The sequence below is a fragment of the Mobula birostris genome, chromosome 14 (genome assembly GCF_030028105.1).
Source record: "Mobula birostris isolate sMobBir1 chromosome 14, sMobBir1.hap1, whole genome shotgun sequence".
Taxonomy (NCBI): Eukaryota; Metazoa; Chordata; class Chondrichthyes; order Myliobatiformes; family Myliobatidae; genus Mobula; species Mobula birostris.
This window is the reverse complement of record NC_092383.1, coordinates 37,878,208-37,899,221: the sequence shown is the minus strand read 5'-3', so window position 1 is coordinate 37,899,221 and position 21,014 is coordinate 37,878,208. Positions and strand designations below refer to the sequence as shown.

Genomic DNA, 21,014 nt, shown 5'->3' with positions numbered 1-21,014 from the left:
TGATCTCTCCACTTCTCACCACCATCATGGATCCTATCTCTGGCTCCACCAACCCCAGCAGTTGATTGCAATCCTATCTCTATGTGTTCCCTCAAGCACTTCCCTTTCCCCACACAGTTTCAATTTCATACCTATGTTAGATCTCATCTCTTACTTAGTATGTCCTTTCTCATATGGAACATTACCTTTGTTTTCTAACTAGCGCGCACACGCACTCTCACACTCTCTCACTCTCTCTCACACTCGAATCTCTCTCTCTTTCTTTCTGCACTCAGTTGCTGTTAAATCTTGGGAACTTGCTTCCCAAGAGGGTGTGGTGACTCAAGTCACTGAACTGAGATCAGTAGGCTGAGACTAGAATATCTGTCGATGCTATAAGTCCGAGCAACACACACAAAATACTGAAGGAACTCAGCAGGTCAGGCAGCTCCTCTGGCAAAGCGTAAACAGGCAGCATTTCGGGTTGACACCCTTCAGCAGGTTTACTTGTCGACTGTTTACTCTTTTCCATTGATGCTGTCTGGCCTCTGAGTTTCTCCAGCATTTTGCATGTGTTACAAAGATCAGAAGGCTTTTAGTTCCTCCTGAATCAAGGGACATGGATTTTGTGCAGGAATGCAGTGCCGACATGAAATATCTATCAGGTTTTTATTAACTGGTGGAGCAAGCATGAGGGTCAAATGGTCCTTTACTACCCTTGCTTCTATTTGTTCTGTTCTTAGTGAAGAGAATGCTTTTGACTTTCTTTGACATTATGCAACGTGATCTTTCACATTGATCTGGAAGAGAACAGAAGGGGTTAGTTTAACGTGACGCTGTGACATCCTGCTGCTGGACTAGATTGTCAAACAAGATTCTTTTGTATACTGTTCTCAGGCGGATCACAAAACCAAAGACTTTGACTCGGGGACAAGGTTGCTGTTAACTAAGCTACAGTAAAGGGAACCAGCATTAGGGTGTCGCTAGTCCCCTGTGGACTGGAGAGGGTATTGTGAGAGGCATACTGAAACAATGTGACCAAATCCAACTTGTGGCCATTTCAATAAAAGAACTTGGATCTGTGTATGTTAAATATATTGCAGAACAATTCAATATAATTTCACTTCTGGGCAGAGCCTTTCATCAGAATGGCCAATCCCTATTTTTCTGCATAGGGACACTTAAGTAGCCTTTATTTTTTATAGTTGGGGTACTGCAAGGCTCAGTGCTGGGACCCCAGTTGGTTACAATATATATTAATGACTTGGATGAGGGAATTAAATGCAGCATCTCCAAGTTTGCGGATGACACGAAGCTGGGTGGCAGTGTTAGCTGTGAGGAGGATGCTAAGAGGATGCAGAGTGACTTGGATAGGTTGGGTGAGTGGGCAAATTCATGGCAGATGCAATTTAATGTGGATAAATGTGAAGTTATCCACTTTGGTGGCAAAAATAGGAAAACAGATTATTATCTGAATGGTGGCCGATTAGGAAAAGGGGAGGTGCAACGAGACCTGGGTGTCATACACCAGTCATTGAAAGTGGGCATGCAAGTACAGCAGGCGGTGAAAAAGGCGAATGGTATGCTGGCATTTTAGTGAGAGGATTCGAGTACAGGAGCAGGGAGGTACTACTACAGTTGTACAAGGCCTTGGTGAGACCACACCTGGAGTATTGTGTGCAGTTTTGGTCCCCTAATCTGAGGAAAGACATCCTTGCCATAGAGGGAGTACAAAGAAGGTTCACCAGATTGATTCCTGGGATGGCAGGACTTTCATATGAAGAAAGACTGGATGAACTCGGCTTGTACTCGTTGGAATTTAGAAGATTGAGGCGGGATCTGATTGAAACGTATAAAATCCTAAAGGAATTGGACAGGCTAGATGCAGGAAGATTGTTCCCGATGTTGGGGAAGTCCAGAACAAGGGGTCACAGTTTGAGGATAAAGGGGAAGCCTTTTAGGACCGAGATTAGGAAAAACTTCTTCACACAGAGAGTGGTGAATCTGTGGAATTCTCTGCCACAGGAAACAGTTGAGGCCAGTTCATTGGCTATATTTGAGAAGGAGTTAGATATGGCCCTTGTGGCTACGGGGATCAGGGGGTATGGAGGGGAGGCTGGGGCGGAGTTCTGAGTTGGATGATCAGCCATGATCATAATAAATGGCGGTGCAGGCTCGAAGGGCCGAGTGGCCTACTCTTGCACCTATTTTCTATGTTTCTATAACTTTATAAATAATTATCACATATGTAATTATTCTAATTTATTTTACCTTCTCCCTCCATTGTTGACATGTCATGGTCATTGAAAATTCTGAATGTCTCCCAGCAGATGGCAGTGCACTACAGGTTTTTGTGAACTGCTCTTGGTGCTGACTTCCATGGAGTAGCCTGCTTTTGCTGATGGTTACCCCTGTTTCTTTGTGGAAGTCCTGATTTTGAACAGAGACCTGCTTGTAAGCTGTTGTTTTCAGGATTTTTGAGCTGGCTGTTTTTGTGCTATAACATTGAATTCTGTGAGGTAGTGCAGCCATTCTGCTGCATTACAACTGTGTTTTAAGCAATTCGTGGTGGTGCGGGCTGAACCACTGTAACAGTGTTTATATCAGTGAAAGTGTCAGAAAGATAATAGTGCAATCCACCTTTGAATATATGCACTTTTGGAGTTCTAGTATCAATGAGGTGATTTTATGTAGTGAGTCTAAATCAAGGTGAAGCTGCTTATAAGTCAAATTTCAGGGTATAAGATTACTTCAGTTAAATCAAAAGTTAACTTGGCCTTGCAACCAAATATGATGGTCTCTCACTTTTTAGGCATCCTTCAACTTAAAAAGCTGCTTGAATCAACAGTTAATTAAAGCCCAATCAGTTCTTCAGTGTTTATTGTGAAAACTACTGAGAACTTATATCTGAAAGAAAGTGAAGTCAGCTGACTAGGCTAATGTTGTTTGAATTTTTGAAGAGAGAGGCTGAGAAACCACAGCATGTACACAGCAGTTGCCGGTGTGGACTGCAGTGAATGAAGCGGCATTGCTGAGGGTGGGCTGATGGGATAATTCAACTTTTTCATTAAAACTTTGGCTGGAAGCAAGATCCCTAATGTCTGGTATGACTTGCAGCCTTTGGGAATTCTGAAGCATTCCTTGTGGTCGGGATGACCACATCTGTAGTGAATGTCACTGGTTTGACCAGCTTGATCTCTTGATTCCTGAAGGCATAACAGTGCTGAGACTTAACTTCAAAGCTTAAGGAACAAAGGCAGGGAGGGAATGACTGACCACCAGGCAGAGGAAGAAAGCCAGGCAGGTGGTCTCGGAATACATGCCACTCCAGAGCATCATTTTCCTGTTCGAGAGCATTTTAGAGACAATGACGATAACTCTGTTGGTATTAAAATTGTTAACAATAGGAACAAAGTCCTAACTTACAGGAAAGCTGACTTCTAAATGATAAAACAAAATCTGGGAAAAATGAAACAGTTGTAACTACTTGCAGGAAACTACATGCAACCAGTGAGAGTCATTCAACAATTAAAACATGGAACTTGTTCATATAGGGATGAATGTTAGGGCCAGCAGACCCAAAGAAGCTCATATGTCAAATAATATTTGGGAGTTGAATAAAGAAAAATAAAGTGGGTAATGGTGGGTACAGAAATCTGAATGAAGCGAAGGCCGTTCGGGAGTATAAAGATTGTGGGAGGGGGCTGTGGAGGAACAAAGAAAAGATAGGAGAACAGGAAGTGGAGATAAAATAACACTGGTGGATAAGGTCAAGTGAGTCCCATTGAAAACCATGGGGCCTATCTGGTAATCTGTGCCTGGAGCCAGATGATTTATTTTCATTTGTGTTTATAATAGAGAAGGACTTTGTAGTTAAAGATTTCAGGGATAGTTAAGGTTGATGAAATTCTGGAGCAAATTGTCATGGAAAAGGAGGAGGTATTAGATATCTTGGTGAATAAATATTCAAGGTCTCCAGGCTTCTACAAACCCAGCCTGTCCAGTTTCTGTGCACAACTGAATGATTCCACCTCCAACAACACCATGGTGAATCTCCTGGTGTTATAAATAAATAAAAATAGAGAATGCTGTATACACTTAGCAGGTCAAGCAGCTTCTGTAGAAAGGGAGTTACCGTGGCCCTCAAATGCAAGGAAAAGGGAAATCAAATTAGTTTTGAATTGGAAATGGGGAAGCTTGGATAGGAAGCATCTTTGACAGGTTGGGACCTGACAAGCTGCTGGAAAATCTCAGTCGGTCAAGCAGCAGTTGCAGGGGAAAGGATCTGTTGATGTTTCTGTAGGAAGGATGTGGAAGCATTGGAAAGGGTACAGAGGAGATTTACCAGGATGCCTCACACATAAAAGTTGCTGGTGAATGGAACAGGTTGCCTGGCCTGCCACCAGCAACTTTTATGTGTGTGGCTTGAAATTCCATCATCTGCAGATTTCCTCGAGTTTACCAGGATGCTGCCTGGTTTAGAGAGTATGGATTATGATCAGAGATAAAGGAAGCTAGGGCTTTACTCTTTGGAGAGAAGGAGGATGAGAGGAGACATAATAGAGGTACACAAGATATTAAGAGGAATAGATAGAGTGGATAGCCAGCGCCTCTTCCCCAGGGCACCACTGCTCAATACAAGAGGATATGGCTTTAAGGTAAGGGGTGGGAAGTTGAAGGGGGGTATTAGAGGAAGGTTTTTTACTCAGAGTGGTTGGTGTGTGGAATACACTGCCTGAGTCAGTGGTGGAGGCAGATACACTAATGAAATTTAAGAGACTACTAGACAGGTATATGGGGAAATTTAAGATGGGGGGTTATATGGGAGGCAAGGTTTGAGGGTCGGCACAACATTGTGGGCCGAAGGGCCTATACTGTGCTGTACTATTCAATGTTCTATGTTCTATAAAATTAAGGATTGGCTTTATTTGTCATATGTACATCGAAACATGCAGTGAAATGTGTCGTTTTGCATCAAATCAAATCAGTGAAGGTTGTATTGGACATCCTGCAACTGTTGCCACGCTTAAGGCACAAACATAGCATGTTCACAATTCAACTGTAAGACTTTGGAATGTGGGAGGAAACTGGAGCACCCAGAGGAAACCCATGTGGTCACAGGGAGAACGTATAAACCCTTACAGACAGTGGCGTAAATCAAACCTCAGTCTTACAGCTGGTTGTGCTAACCATTACGCTACTGTGCTGCCTTGAACTCATGATGCAGGGTTTCAGCATGAAACGTTGATAATTCCTTTACCCCTATGGATGCTCCTCTACCTGCTGAGTTTTGTTTCGCTCCAAATTACAGCACCATCAGTCACTTGCGTCTCTTTTGACAGTGGGTGGTTAGTCTTGCCACAATGATAAGCTATGGATGAAGCCAATAAGTTGTTAGGTTAGTGAGGAAAGTTAGAAAGAAAATAAAGGAACATGTAAAAGGTATGAAATGCAGTTAACATCAGGCAGGTATTATTGGAGAGAATTAATGTCACAGATGCAGTGGAACTGATCACTCGTTATAAAATGAGTGAGTGAATTGCCTGAAATTGTTGAATTTGATATTTACTCTGGAAGGCTGGCTTATGCTCAGAAGAAAGATGGGGTGCTAAAGTGTTCTATCGCCCTGTTACAGAATTCTCTGGAATCCTGATACTCTCTACTATACAAACCTATTTATGATAGTAAATTGAAATTACCTTGTATATTTTATCCTCCCCAACAACCACTGGCACAGGTCTGATATTTCAGAGGAGGCTAGGGGTTGATGTGACAGGTATTTAATATTGTGGCCAAATCTTATGCACACTTTTTAGGATGGATGTCAGATCTCATTAGAAATGAAAAAAGAACTGTTGACTTATCTCAGTTGAAGAGAGAGGGATATATATTAACATTTTAGATTACTGGCATTTTGTTAGAAAATCTGAAGTTGGGTGGATCTAATGTTACTCTGTGCTGAATGGGTACAGAAGTTGGACTGGAAAATTTTGGTAAGGAGCAGTGAGGGGCATAGTTTGCAGTGCTCCTCTAAAGCACATTCTCCTGTGATGCACCACCCTGAGGTGAACTAAAGAATTTAATTTTCTGCAGATGCGATTGGTGTCTCCTCTGGGGAGAGAGCAAGTGAGCGGGTATTAGTGGAAGATAATTGGTTCAGTAAGATGGGGATACTGAGGTAGTATCAGCAGGAAAAATGGGACCTCTCACTGCTTCCCCCATCACTAACCAAATCAGAATTCATTTTTATATCAGGCAACTTTCCACTGCCCTCATCATCTTATTTTGCAGGACATTATAGATTGTTACAATTTAAGGAGTATCTTCCACTACATCAACTCACACAAAATGCTGGAGGAACTCAGCAGGCCAGGCAGCATCTATGGAAAAGAGTAATCAGTCGATGTTTTGGGCCGAGACCCTTCATTAGGACTGGTAAAAAAGGGGAGGTCAGAGTCAGAATGGGGGTGAGGGGAGGAAGAAATACAAGGTAGTAGGTGATAGGTGAAACCAGGAGAGGGGCATGGGTGAAGTAAAAAGCTGGGAAGTTGATTGGTGAAAGAGATAAAGGGCTGGAGAAGGGAGAATCTGATCATAGAAGACCATGGAAGAAAGGGAAGGAAGAGGAGCACCAGAGGGGGTGCTTGGCAAGTAAGGAGATGAGATGAGAGAGGGAAACAAGTGGGGACTTGTGAAGGAAGTGGGGGAGAAATTACCAGAAGTTCGAGAAATCAACGTTCACGCCATCAGGTTGGAGGTTATATAGACAATATAAGGCGTTGCTCTTCCAACGTGAGTGTGACCTCATCGTATCTGTAGAGGAAGCCATGGACTGACTTGTCGGAATGGGAATGGGAAGTAGAATTAAAATGGGTGGCTACTGGGAGACCCTCCTTTTTTGACGGATGGAACGTGGGTGCTCGGTGAAGTGTTCTTCTAATCTACATCGGGTCTTACCAATATATGAGAAGCCGCAGCATGAGCACCAGATACAGTAGATGACCCCCAACAGACTTACAGGAGAAGTGTTGCTTCACCTGGAAGGACTGTTTAGGGCCCTGAATGGTAGTGAGGGAGGAGGTGTAGGGGCGGTGTGGCACTTGTTCTGCTTGCAAGGATAAACACCAGGAGGGAGATCGGGGGGGGGGGGCGGTGGGGGGAACGAGCAGACAAGGAAGTCGTGTAGGGAGCGAACCCTGTGGAATGTGAAAAGTAGGATGGAGGGAAAGATGTGCTTAGTTATCCTTGTTATATTTGTTCTCGATAAAGACAAACAGCATTGGTAAATCTTGCTCTTAACCTTGAGAATCCTGTCATCTTCCATGGCCAACTGATTCACCTGGGCTCTGCTGTCAAGCTTGAATGGAATTACTGTCTCATTCATTGTCACTGGAACAATCCAAACAAGAGAAAATCTGCAGACGCTGGAAATCCAAGCAACACACGCAAAATGCTGGAGGAACTCAGCGGGCCAGGCAGCATCTATGGAAAAGAGTATAGTCAACGTTTCGGGCTGAGATCTTTTATCAGGACTGAAGGAAATGTGACGAGAATACACATAGATGTTAGCTGTCCTGTGAGATCAGCAGTTGGTCTGCCACCTGTCCTCAGGGGAAGGAGAGATAAGGAACAATGGAGCAGCGTCTGGAGATGTGTAATGAAGGGACGGGAGAGAGAGAGAGCTGTCTGGAGCGGCTCCCCCTTTGAACCCTGAACTGTTTGAAGTGATGGACAGGCGATACCCCAGCAGGGGGATAAAAAGGGACAGGTTTGCTAAGGCAGGACACACGACACCCGAGGTAACGAGACCCTGGAAGCGGTGCGCCTCTCACGAGTCGGTGGGAAGTACCGGACAACGCACGGGGTGGAAAGGTACGATCAGCGGGAACCCGGTGTGTGTCCGCCCTTGCTTGGGTGCCGGGTTCACTGCAGAGGATCGACCACATCTGGAGGAGGGGTCACAGTCGGTGACCTCAGGTGACATCACCAAGGACCTGCCCAAAAGCTGCTTGTGAGCAATTATCGCCGGTCTGTGAGTGGAATCCGTTTCTGAATGATCAGTCGTTCTCTCTCTCTCTCTCCCCCACATTGTCCATCGCCATGGCAACGATTACTGCGAACTGAACTACTAAATTGGACTGAACTTTGTGTCACTTTGAAATTGGTCATTTATCCCTAGACAACGATAGAGCTTGATTGATGCTGTTACCTTAATTCTGTGTACATGTATGTTTATCATTGCTGAACTGTTGCATTTATTATCCTTTCGATTACTGTGTTGCTTGTTTCTTAAATAAAACTTCCTTAGTTCTAGTAATCCAGACTCCAACTGAGTGATCCATTTCTGCTGGTTTGGCAACCCAGTTACGGGGTACATAACAGAAAAAAAAGACGAGGAGTCAGAGCTAGCAGGTGGGGGAGGGGAGGAAGACCCACAAGGTGGCAGATGAGACGGGGGAGTGGTTGGGGAGGGTTGAAGTAAAGAACTGGGAAGTTGATTGGTGAAAGAGATACAGGGCTGGAGAAGGGGAAGTGAACATTGATTTCTCTAACTTCCAGTAATTCCACCCCCCCCCCCCCCCCACTTCACCATTCCCTTTTCCTTCTCACCTTTTCTCCTTACCTGCCCCTCACTTTGCTCTGGTGCACTGCCCCCTTTTCTTTCTTCCATGGTCTTCTGTCCTCTCCTATTAGATTTCCCCTTCTCCAGCTCTGTATCTCTTTCACTAATCAACTTTCCCTAGATGCTGCCTGGCCTGCTGAGTTCCTCCGTTGTTGACTAGAACAATCCATTCTGTTCATCTCATGTTTGTCTTCTATGACATCTTTTGGAATCACATTGCATTTAGATAACTACTACAAAGTGCCTTGTAAAAGCAATCAGCCCCTAACCGTTTGATCACATAAATGAGTGTTACAAGCAGGGGTTTTGATCAATTTAACTGAGAATTTTATTCGTGAATCACATGCTTCTTTTTTCACAGTAGACCAAAAAAAAAACCGATAATTGTAAAGCATGAAAATCTAAAAAATCAAAAACTGAAATGATAGCAGTTCAAAAGTATTCATCCCCCTTTGCTCAGTACTTGGTTGAATTACCCCTCGCAGCGATTGCAGCCAGCAGTCTTTTTGGATAAGCTTTGCACAACATGAAGGAGCAAAATTTACCCATTCCTCTGTGTAAAATTGCTTTAAGTACTTGGGGAGTGATGATGGACAGCAATCTTGAGGTCTTGCCATATTTGATTGGATTAAGGTCAAAATCTCTCTCTCTCTCTCTCTCTTTCTCTCTTTCTCTCTTCTCTCTTTTCTACCCTCCCCATCCTCCAAAGGTTTCCCATTCCAACTTTCTTCCCACCCCATCCTCCATAGATTTCCCATTCCAACTTTTTCTCCAACTCTGCCTCCAGACTCTCCTCACATTCCCCACCCCCAACTTGCCTTCCTGTCACTCCTCAGTGGCTGCTTACTCTCTGATGGGGTATGGCTCAGTCCATGGAAAAAGTTTCTAATCATGGTCCGATCCTATCATTACCTCCCATCCTCAAATCATTGGTTTAAGATGGAGTTCCTAAAGCTAATTGCAATATTTATAACCTTCCATTATTTTGGTGACATTTTAGTTAAAATCAGAAGTCATTATTTGTTTTGTGAAAATTGTACGCAAACTCCAGTGCCAGTACTTTGGTTTTTATTGATGAATTTGCAAACAGCGAAAGCTACTGATTACATTATTAAAAATACAGTTTGTGTGCATCATCTTTGTATCTTTGAAGATGGAATTATCTTGTATCTCGGCTGAGCAGGTCTTAATTTAACTTCCACTCACAGTCTTCAGTGGTTTGTGCCTTTGTTTCCCCCTTTTGGTTATTCTGTTTAACTAGCTTCTTGTTTTGCCTCGAACTCAGCCACTATCTGTGAACTAAATCAATGTTTCAAGCACATACTGCAAAAGCGCAAACTATTAAGCATTTTTAAAGCACGACTTCACTTGAAATCACCTGTGATTGCCAGGGACAGCCCATTTTCTTTTCAGTGTGGTGAGACAAATTCCTTGCATGTAAAATTAGGCTTGCTATTTTCTGACTACAGAAATAATATTCAGTGGCTTGCTTGATATGTTGCCTTCTACTCCATCAAGCTCTTGTGCTGCAGCAATAAGAATGGCCCTGACATTTTCAGCTGGCTACTTAGTAAAAGGGAGTCAGTAGGAATCCCTGAAAACTAACTGATCCATCTCTGCTCCAGAGTTTCCCGTTTTCAAGATGGACCCACACATGATCTCCTTTTCTGAGTTGCAATATTGCATTCTTGCTAGCAAGCTGGCTGGCATTCCTTGAAAGCACACTGTGGATCTTACTGATTTTCTGTCCGTTCTTCACCAGGACCACATCAGTATGCAGCCCTCTGAATGGCAGCGAAGAATAACTGAAGAAATATATGCCAGGTCTGGGAGTCACAAACATCCCAGAATGCCTGTTGTATGCCCTGCCCAGGTTGAGATTGATCTTATTAAAAACTATGGATCTTCCGGGTATCACCATATGATTCATTGTGGAGCTTTGTACATCAAATGCCACACGAAAGCCTGTGAAAATAAAAATTGTAGAGTAGAATTCAATGTCAATACAACTAATTCCACTTTCTGTCCTAATTGAGGATGCAATAATCAAAGAGTGGAGCCCCTACCACCTGATTTATAGGCAGAGAATATTTAAGTATATTTGGAGTGGTCAGCAAATGCTGACATTAACAGAGAGGTCTGCATTGAGTCACTGAATGAATAGAATTTGGAGGGTTGTAATTTCTTTCACCATCTGAACTTACCCCATTTTCTCACTTTTATACTGATGTGCTGAAGAGGGACTCTGTCAACTCATTTTCTTGCAGTTCCCCCCTAATCTCTTAGTACAGTCTCTTTCTGGAATGCAGTTGTCTGTATGTTCATACTAATATATTGCCTGAACTGGGCTGCAAGAGTTAGAGAGTGGAATAGATAGATTAGGTACATTAATACCTAATGTATTGCCTGAACTGGGATACAAGAGTCAGAGAGTGTTGCATATCCTCTATAAAGGGTGCTTATTTTATATTATTCATTGTTTTTTCTTTGAAACAGTCTTCCTCCAATTAAACACTTTTGACCCAGAGTGCTGTTCGCTTCCTTTCATTTCCAATACAAATGTCATGAGGTAATTAATATACAGTACATCACTTCTTATGTTTGTGTGCTAATGATCTTGAATACCATTTATGGGTGCATTCATGTGACAAAAGGACATGTTAATCAAAGCTGGAGCTTCCTGAGTAACTACAGGGATGAGAGCAAGGTGAATCAGAAGAGGGGGGGATGTAATGCAGATGTTGGATTAATATTGTATACAACCAGACTGCATATGAAAACATTAGAGGGGAAATGAAAAGGCAAAATAGAAGTGCACAAGCAGTCAATATAAGTGAAGCAAGGACTTCTGTACCTAGATATAGTAAATTTAAAAAATTACCATTGGTTGAAGTGTCAGTATACAGACAGAATTTTAGTTATTGTAAAAAGAATGAAAGAAGACATGAAAGAACTCTTTCATTCAGAAATTATGTATGATCCGTAATGTACTATCCTTGATAAGGTGATTAAGGGAGAGATTCAGTCATGGTTCTCAATAAAGAGTTGGAAAACTCTTAGGATACTGTACTTCCTAAGCATGGTATCCTGCAGATGCTGGAAATCTTGAGCAATGCACATAAGATGCTGGAGGAACTCAGCAAGTCAGGCAGCATCTATGGACAGGAAAAGCAGTTGACGTTTCAGGACGAGAAATTTCAGCGGGACATCATATCCAAGCAGCTACAGGTCCTATCAGTTTGAGATTGAGTTAACACAGAAGTGACAAAAGTGTGTGCTTCACAGTAACATCCAGTTCCCTATTTGGATATTAATATTCAACTTTGGAAATCAGTAAACCAGGATCTAAACTGACTTCATCCCACATCTGTTCCATCTGCGGAAGATTCAATGGCCATCCACCAGATGGAAATCCTCCTGTCCCAACCTGGAGATTCTAAAACCACATTTAGTGCCTTTGTTAAATTTGACATTAGATGTGAATGTTTCAATAGATCAGGGGTCCCCAACCTTTTCTGCACTGTGGACCGGTTTAACATTGACAATATTCTTGCGGACCGGCCAACCCCCGGGGGGGGGGGGGGGGGGGGGGGGGCGGGAGGGGAAGAGGGTAGGGTTGCCAACGGACAAGAGTAGCAGTCAAGTACGTGGTGTTTACCCCAAAAGACTACAATGACCATGAAGCCTTGCGCGGGCGCAAGTGCGCATGCGCATCGCGACCTTCCGATTCTCCCCCCCCCTTCCTGCAAATCCTTTTTGGCGATTCTGTTTGGGGGAGGGGTGTGAATCACGACCGGAATGTCGGTGATAAGTGGCTAATACACTCAGTTTCGTTTCTAAAAGGGTTTATCTAACGAATTTAATATTAAACACAGCGCATATTTTCCTTGCATGAATATAGTGATAAGTCAATTATCAGGTGAGCTTGAAGTAAGTGTTGAATGAGCTTCCGGTAGAAGTGGCAGAAGCAGGTTCGATATTATCATTTAAAGAAAAATTGAATAGGTATATGGACAGGAAAGGAATGGAAGGTCATGGGCTGAGTGCGGGTCGGTGGGACTAGGTGAGAGTAGCGTTCGGCACGGACTAGAAGAACAGAGACGGCCTGTTTTCGTGCTGTAATTGTTAAATGGTTATATAAGTAAGTCAATAGTATCATAACATTTTAAGTAACGTTTGGATATTAAACACACAGCACATATTTTCCCCATTTGAACATATAAAATCATTGCAATGCACCAATATCGCTGAATCAGTGGGAGCCCTGGGCTTGTTTCCCTGCACCAAGATGGTGCCATCAAGGGGTGATGGGAGACAGCGATACTCGAAGGGGGTTCCTTATGTCCAGTCTGTTCCGCAATTTAGTTTTCGTTGCATTCATTGCAGAGATATGTTGGAAATGGAAGCAACGTTTTCAGTGCTTTCGTGGCTACCTCAGGATTTTCAGCCTTGACTTTGATCCAGAATACCGGCAGAGATGTTATGTCAAACATACTCTTCATCCCGCCGTCATTTGCAAGTTCGAGGAGTTGTTCTTCTTCCCGCGCTGACATGGATGACGCGCGGGTAATGACCTCGCGTGCGTAATGGCTCAACAGAGCGTGACAGGGAATGAGGAAAGGTGCACTGACTCCTATCGCCAAATCATATCGCTTCCTCGCGGCCCGGTAGCGCATGCTTTGCGGCCCGGTGGTTGGGGACCGCTGCAATAGATCACTTATTATGCATCAGTTGGGATTCATGACAAGCAACCATTGTTCCACCTATGAACTATCTTCTTGCAGATAAAGACTCACCACCCCAGCAACCGCAAGCAGGTGCACTTCCGGCTTTTGCCTCGGAGATCACTTTCAGTGGTTCTATGTCTACTTCTTCATCGGTTGTGTCCTGGAACCATTTTAAAAATTGGAAGAAAACACTTACTGTCAGAAAATTTAGATAAGCCTCCAAACTGTGTGGAATTCTTGTCTACCAAACCAAGATTTTAACACTTTAAGGCATTACACAAAAGAATAGGGTATGTTAAATGCTAAAGAAGGGGCAGATATTCCTTTGTATTCCTTTGAGCTACTCTATGGAGAATACCTCCCACCAAAGCAGTTTTTCATACTCCTTTATGGATTTTCACGTGCACTGGTTTCCACATAATATTGGCCATGTGCATTATAGAACTACATCCAGTTTTTTTCCAACTCAAATTTAAACATAGAAACATAAAAAACCTACAGCACAACACAGGCTCTTCGGCCCACAAAGCTGTGCCGAACATGTCCTTGCCTTAGAACTACCTAGGCTTACCCATAGTCCTCTATTTTTCTAAACTCCATGTATCCATCCAGGAATCTCTTAAAAGGCCCCATCGTTTCTTCCTCCACCGCTGCCGCCAGCAGCCCATTCCACACTCTCACCGCTCTATGCATAAGAAAAAACTTACCCCTGACATCTCCTCTGTACCTACTTCCGAGCACCTTAAAACTATGCCCTCTTGTGCTAGCTATTTCAGCCCTGGGAAAAAGCCTCTGACTATCCACACGATCAATGGCTCTCATTATTTTGTATACCTCTATCAGGTCACCTCTCATCCTCCATCGTTCCAAGGAGAAAAGGCCTATTTTAAAAGGTACGCTGTCCAGGCAACATCTTTGTAAATCTCCTCTGCACCCTTTCTATGGTTTCCACGTCATTCCTGTAGTGAGGCGACCAGAATTGAGCACAGTGCTCCAAGTGGGGTCTGACCAGCGTCCTATATAGCTGCAACATTACCTCTCTGCTCTTAAACTCAATCCCACGATTGATGAAGGCCAATGCTTTGTATGCCTTCTTAACTACAGAGTCAACCTGTGTAGCAGCTTTGAGTGTTCTATGGACTTGGACCCCAAGATCCCTCTGATCCTCCACACTGCCAAGAGTCTTGCCATTAATGCTGTATTCTGCCATCATATTTGACCTACCGAAATGAACCACCTCACACTTATCTGGGTTGAACTCCATCTGCCACTTCTCAGCCCAGTTTTGCATCCTATCAATGTCCCGCTGTAGCCTCTGACAGCCCTCCACACTATCTACAACACCCCCAACCTTTGTGTCATCAGCAAATTTACTAACCCGTCCCTCCACTTCCTCATCCAGGTCATTTATAAAAATCACGAAGAGTAGGGGTGCCAGAACAGATCTCTGAGGCAAACCACTGTTCACCGGCCTCCATGCAGAATATGACCCTTCTACAAACACTCTTTGCCTTCTGTAGGCAAGCCAGTTCTGGATCCACAAAGCAATGTCCCCTTGGATCCCATGCCTCCTTACTTTCTCAATAAGCATTGCATGGGGTTTCTTATCAAATGCCTTGCTGAAATCCATATACTCTACATCTACTGCTCTACCTTCATCAATGTGTTTAGTCACATCCTCAAAAAACTCAATTAAGGCTCGTAAGGCACGACCTGCCTTTGACAAAGCCATGCTGACTATTCCTAATCATATTATACCTCTCCAAATGTTCATAAATCCTGCCTCTCAAGATCTTTTCCATCAACTTACCAATCACTGAAGTAAGACTCATTGGTCTATAATTTCCTGGGCTATCCCTACTCCCTTTCTTGAATAAGGGAAGAACATCTGCAACCCTCCAATCCTCCGGAACCTCTCCTGTCCTCATTGATGATGCAAAGATCATCACCAGAGGCGCAACAATCTCCTCCCTCGCTTCCCACAGTAGCCTGGAGTTCATCCTGTCCAGTCCTGGTGACTTATCCAACTTGATGCTCCAGCACATCCTCTTCCTTAATATCTACATGCTCAAGCTTTTCAGTCTGCTGCAAGTCATCCCCACAATCGCCAAGATCCTTTTCTGTAGTGAATACTGAAGCGAAGTATTCATTAAGTACCTTTGTCAACTCCTCAGGTTTCATACGCACTTTTCCACTGTCACACTTGATTGGTCCTATTCTCTCACGTCTTATCCTCTTGCGCTTCACATACTTGTAGAATGCCTTGGGGTTTTCCTTCATCCTGTCCGCCAAGGCACCTTCTGGCTCTCCTAACTTCATTCTTAAGCTCCTTCCTGCTAGCCTTATAATCTTCTAGATCTCTATCATTACCTAGTTTTTTGAACCTTTCGTAAGCTCTTCCTTTCTTCTTGACTAGATTTACAATGGCCTTTGTACACCATGGTTCCTGTACCCTATCATCCTTTCCCTGTCTCATTGGAATGTATCTATGCAGAACTCCACACAGATATCCCCTCAACATTTGTCACATTTCTTCCGTACATTTCCCTGAGAGCTTCTGTCCCCAATTTGTGCTTCAAAGTTCCTGCCTCATATTTTCCCTTACTCCAATTAAATGTTTCCCTAACTTGTCTGTTCCTATCCCTCTCCAATGCTATGGTAAAGGAGATAGAATTGTGATTACTATCTCCAAAATGCTGTCCCATTGAGAGATCTGACACCTGACCAGTTTCATTTCCCAATACCAGATCAAGTATAGCCTTTCCTCTTGTAGGCTTATCTACATGTTGTGTCAGGAAACCTTCCTGAACACATCTAACAAACTCCACCCCATCTAAATCCTTCACTCTAGGGAGATTCCAATCGATATTTGGGAAATTAAAATCTCCCACCACAACAACTCCTTTCCAGAATCTGTCTCCCTATCTGCTCCTCGATGTCCCTGTTACTATTGAGTGGTCTATAAAAAAACACCCAGTAGAGTTATTGACCCCTTCCTATTCCTAACTTCCACCCACAGAGACTCCGTAGACAACCCCTCCATGTCTTCCTGCTTTTCTGCTGCCGTGACACTATCTCTGATCAACAGTGCTGTGCCCCCACCTCTTTTCCCTCCCTCCCTGTCCTTTCTGAAACATCTAAAGCCTGGTACTTGAAGTAGCCATTCCTGCCCCTGCACCATCCAAGTCTCTGTAATGGCCACAACATCATAGCTCCGAGTGCTGATCCACGCTCTAAGGTCATCCACTTTATTCATAATACTCCTCGCATTAAAATAGGCACATCTCAAACCATTGGTCTGAGTCCATCCCTTCTCTATCACCTGCCTATACTCCTTTTCGCACTGTCTCCAAGCTTCCTGTATTTGTGAGCCAACCTCCCTTTCCTCCGTTGCTTCAGTTCGGTTCCCACCCCCCAGCAATTCTGGTTTAAACTCTCCCCAATAGCCTTTGCAAACCTCCCTGCCAGGATATTGGTCCCCCTCACAGTGCAACCTGTCCTATGTTTTTTATATTTAAACAATTTCAAAATCAGCTCAAACTGGGTTGGCACTTAAGAAAACTTCCGTCCTGCATCACGAAAGTATTATAGATTAGAAGGAAGCAACACACACAAAATGCTAGAGGAGCTCAGCAGGTCAGGCAGCATCAATGGAAAAGAGTCAACAGTCAATGTTTCAGGCCGCAACTCTTCATCAGGATTGGAAAGGAAGGGGAAGAAGTCAGATGCTGTGTGGCCTGCTGAGTTCTTAGAGCATTTTGTGTGTGTTCCTTTGGATTTTCAACATCTGCAGATTTTCTTGTGTTATAGATTGGAAGGGGACCATTTGACCGTCACTTTACAAGGCGTCATTGTAACAACAGTGTAGTTGATCCCACTTCCCAGTACTTTCTATTTTCTTCTGCAGAATATTTCCTTCCAGGTATTTATCTATCTCTGTTTTAATTAGTACAAATTGAATCTTCTTTTTCTGTGCAGTCCATTCCAGATACTAATTACTGCTTGTGTAAAATTACCCCTTTCACCTTTTGTCTTTTTAACCAATCACATTCAGCCTTTGTACCAAGTTCTTAACTAACTTGTCAATGGGAAAAATTTCTCTCCTGACGCTTGCGTAATTTTGAAGGCTTTTGATGCTTGTTCACAATTCCCTCTTCTCCAAACAGAGAACCTGAGCTTTGCCTAATGGATGGAGTAAGAAAGTACTCTTATTTTTTAAACTTCGTATTGCCATGAAGTTTAAAGTACAAAATTACTTTTAGCTGTTACCCCAGGATATATCTGTCTTGCTTCTGTCATGGGTTATGTAGAACAACTTTTGCAGTGGAAATTGCATGGTTAGGAAGGGACATGGCCAAGCTGGGGTTCCAAAACAAAGATAGAATTGGATGAGGTGCCGGTTGAGATAGGATATGTAGGAAACAGCTAAAAAGGGAGTCAGAGAGAAAGAAAAAATAAGGTGAAAAAAGAATAAACATAGAAGGAGAAAAGGAACATAGGACTAGAAGAAAGAGAAAAGAAGGGGAAATACAGCTCCAAGTAGAGGCAAGCTGGTGAGTTACAGAAAGCTGATGCCAAATCAAAGATAAATACAGAGAGTCAAAGGTGAAGGAAAAGAGTGAAAAATAGACTGAAAGATTATGACAGGAAGGGAAGCTGACAGAGAAAGAAATAACTAGTGTAAGCCAAACTGAATGTAAGAAAATGTAAGCATTTAATTTTCTGTCCTTACCAGAAAATCTTCAATATCATTCTCCAGTGTGCTGGATTGACAGATACAGTGAAAGAGGATCAAATACAGCAGGTTTCTCTGAAATAAAATAAAGCACATACTCTAAGTTATCCATAAAGAAACACATTCTTAAAATGTTGCTGGTGCAACTTCACATACCATTTTCAGCAGAGCAACGTTCTTCTCTTCACTTCTTGTTCAACTTGTGTGTTCGGACTTCAGGTTCTGTAGTTTGTAATTCTTCCTTGATCTCACCTTTTAAGCATTATAGGATGAGATTTTGATAAGATCTTAACCCTTCCTCCAAATGTATAAGTCCCACCTCCTTGGTAGCAGTTTTTTTTAAATTGATAAATAAGCCCTAAATGTTTAGGCACAGTTTCCAGAGTCTGCCAGGCTGTGACACTGTTGCTAAACAAAATGTAGCCTGTACGGTCATCTGAAAAGGACAGTGCTATTGTCACCTCACACGTGCACAAACATAATAACCTTAACATCTTCATCTTGACCTATCCTCTCCAGCTAGCTTCCAGTTCTTCTTCCCCAAAGCATTTTTATTAGAGGAGCTTTTGATCCCCCTAACCCTCTTCTAAGTTACATAACAAACTGGAGCAGGAGCAAATTCCACTGTTGTTTGAAGATCAGAATCAGGTTTATTATCTCTGACATGTTACAAAATTTGTTGTTTTGCAGTAACAATACAGTGCAATACATAAAACTTCCTATAAGTTACAACGAGGTATATATATTTAAAAAAAGTAGTGCAGAAAGAGAGAAAAGTACTGATAGTGTTTGTGTATTCAATAACTGTTCAGAAACCCGATGGTGGAGAGGGATATGCTGTTCCTAAAATGTTGAGTGTGTGTCTTCAGGCTCTTGTACCTCCTCATTGATGTTAATAATGAGAAGAGGACATTTCCTGGATGATGAAGGTCTTTAATGATGGCTGTTGCATTCTTGATGCATCGCCCATGATGGAGCTGACTAAGTTTGCAACCCTCTGTAGCATTTTCTGATTCTGTACATTGGTGCCCGCATACCAGATGGTCATGCAACCAGTCAGAATGCTCACCACAATTTGTTAGAGACCTTGGTGATATACCAAATCTACTCCAACATCTAATGAAATATACAGTTGTAAGAAATAGTTTGCCAATACTTTGCAATTGCCTGGTTTTTTGTATTAATTACTCATAAAATGTGGTCTGATCTTCGCCCAAGTCGGGGTATTGTACAAACACATCTGCCTAAACTAAAAACACACAAACAATTGTACTTTTCATGTCTTTATTGAATGCATTGTTTCATCACTTACAGCAGGCAGGAAAAAGTATGTGACACCTTGTATTTAATAACTAGTAGAACCTTCTTAAGTGGCAGTAACCTTCACCGAATGTTTCCTGTAGCTGCTTATCAAACTTGCACAATGACGAGGAGGAATTTTAGACCATTCCTCCAAACAAAATTGTTTCTATTCATCAATATTTCTGGGAGAACTCTCTTCAGGTCATGTCACAACATCTTAATTGGTTAAGGCCCGGACCCTGACTTGGCCATTCCAAAACATGAATTTTCTTCTTTTTAAGCCATTCTGTTGTTGGTTTATTCTTGTGTTTTGGATCATTGTTTTGTTGTATCATCCAACTTGTATTAAGCTTCAGATGACGGACCACTATCCTGACTTTCTCCTGTAAATTGTTCCCTCAACAATTGCAAATTGTCCAGGCGCTGAGGCAGCAAAGCAGCCCCAAACCATGATGCTCCTTCTACTACGCTTCACAGAGGGATGAGGTTTTAGTGTTGGTGTGTAGTGCTGCTCTTCCTCCAAGCACAGCGGTATGCACTTCTGCCAAAAATTTCAACTTTTGTCTCATTTGTCCGCAGAACATTGTCCCAGCAGTGTTGTGGAATATCCAGGTGGTCTCTTGTGAGACGTGCAGCAATGTTTTTGTTGGAGAGCAGTGGGTTCATCCATGGTGTCCTTCTATGAACAAAATTCTTGTTCAGTGTTTTTCTTATAGTGGACAGATGAACAGAGACTTTAGCAAGTTGTAGAGATTTCTGCAGGTCTTTTCTGTTACCCTTGGGTTCTTTTTCACCTCCTTCAGCATTGTATGTTGTGCTGTTGGTGTGATCTTTGCAGGATGCCCGCTCCTAGGGAAAGTAGCATCAGTACTGAGTTTCCTCCATTTGTAGACAATTTCTCTTACTGTGGACTGATGAACACTCAGATCTTTCGAAATGCTTTTGTAGCTTTTTCCAGCTTGATCTATCTCTACAATTCTAATAAGGTCCTCTGAAAGTTGTTTTGATCGAGGCATGGTGTACATAAGGAAATCTATTTTGAGAAGAGCAGGCTCTTAGTAACCTGACTTTGTGTGTCTTTTTTATAGGGCAGGGCATCTGTACAACTCCCACCTCCAATGTCATCTCATTGATTGGAACACCGGACTCCAAATAGCATTTGTAGAAGACATTATCCCCTGAGGTTCAGATACTTTTTTTTGAACTTAGACTTTAATTATTTAAATGGTGTTGTCAGTATTGATGAAGGAGTACAATTGTTTGTGTGTTATTAGTTTTGGCAGATTGTGTTTGTCTATTATTGTGACCGCAAGATCAGACCACATTTTATGAGTAATTAATGCAGAAAAGCAGGTAATTGCAAAGGGTTCACAAACTTTTTCTTGCAACTCTGGCTGCTGGCATGTCCCCTTCATAATTGTATCAACATGTTGGGCCCAGGATTGACATCTGGGAACTTGAAGCTGCTCAACCTTTCCATTGCTGATTCCTCGATGAAGACTGGTGTGTGTTCTCGGAGCTTTCTCTTCCTGATGTCCACAATCAGTTTCCTGATCTGTCTGATGCTGAGTGCAAGCTTTCTGAAATTCTGCCAGCAACAAGATAATGGCTGGTATACTCTATTATCCCAATATCCATTAATGTTCAG

General features: G+C 42.7%; 1 protein-coding gene and 1 long non-coding RNA gene across 4 annotated transcripts in view; one reads left to right on the top strand and one right to left on the bottom strand.

Moving 5' to 3' along the window:
* The window catches only part of mthfs (5,10-methenyltetrahydrofolate synthetase (5-formyltetrahydrofolate cyclo-ligase)), a 105,486-nt gene that overhangs the window by 35,020 nt on the left and 49,452 nt on the right, over positions 1-21,014 (top strand). The gene's annotated exons all lie outside the window — the stretch shown is intronic.
* On the bottom strand, positions 8,940-18,307 carry LOC140209481 (uncharacterized). The gene is made up of 4 exons (XR_011888994.1): positions 18,221-18,307; positions 18,062-18,139; positions 13,399-13,489; positions 8,940-10,567 (listed from the first exon to the last, which is right to left on the bottom strand). It is a non-coding gene; the product is annotated as an uncharacterized lncRNA (long non-coding RNA).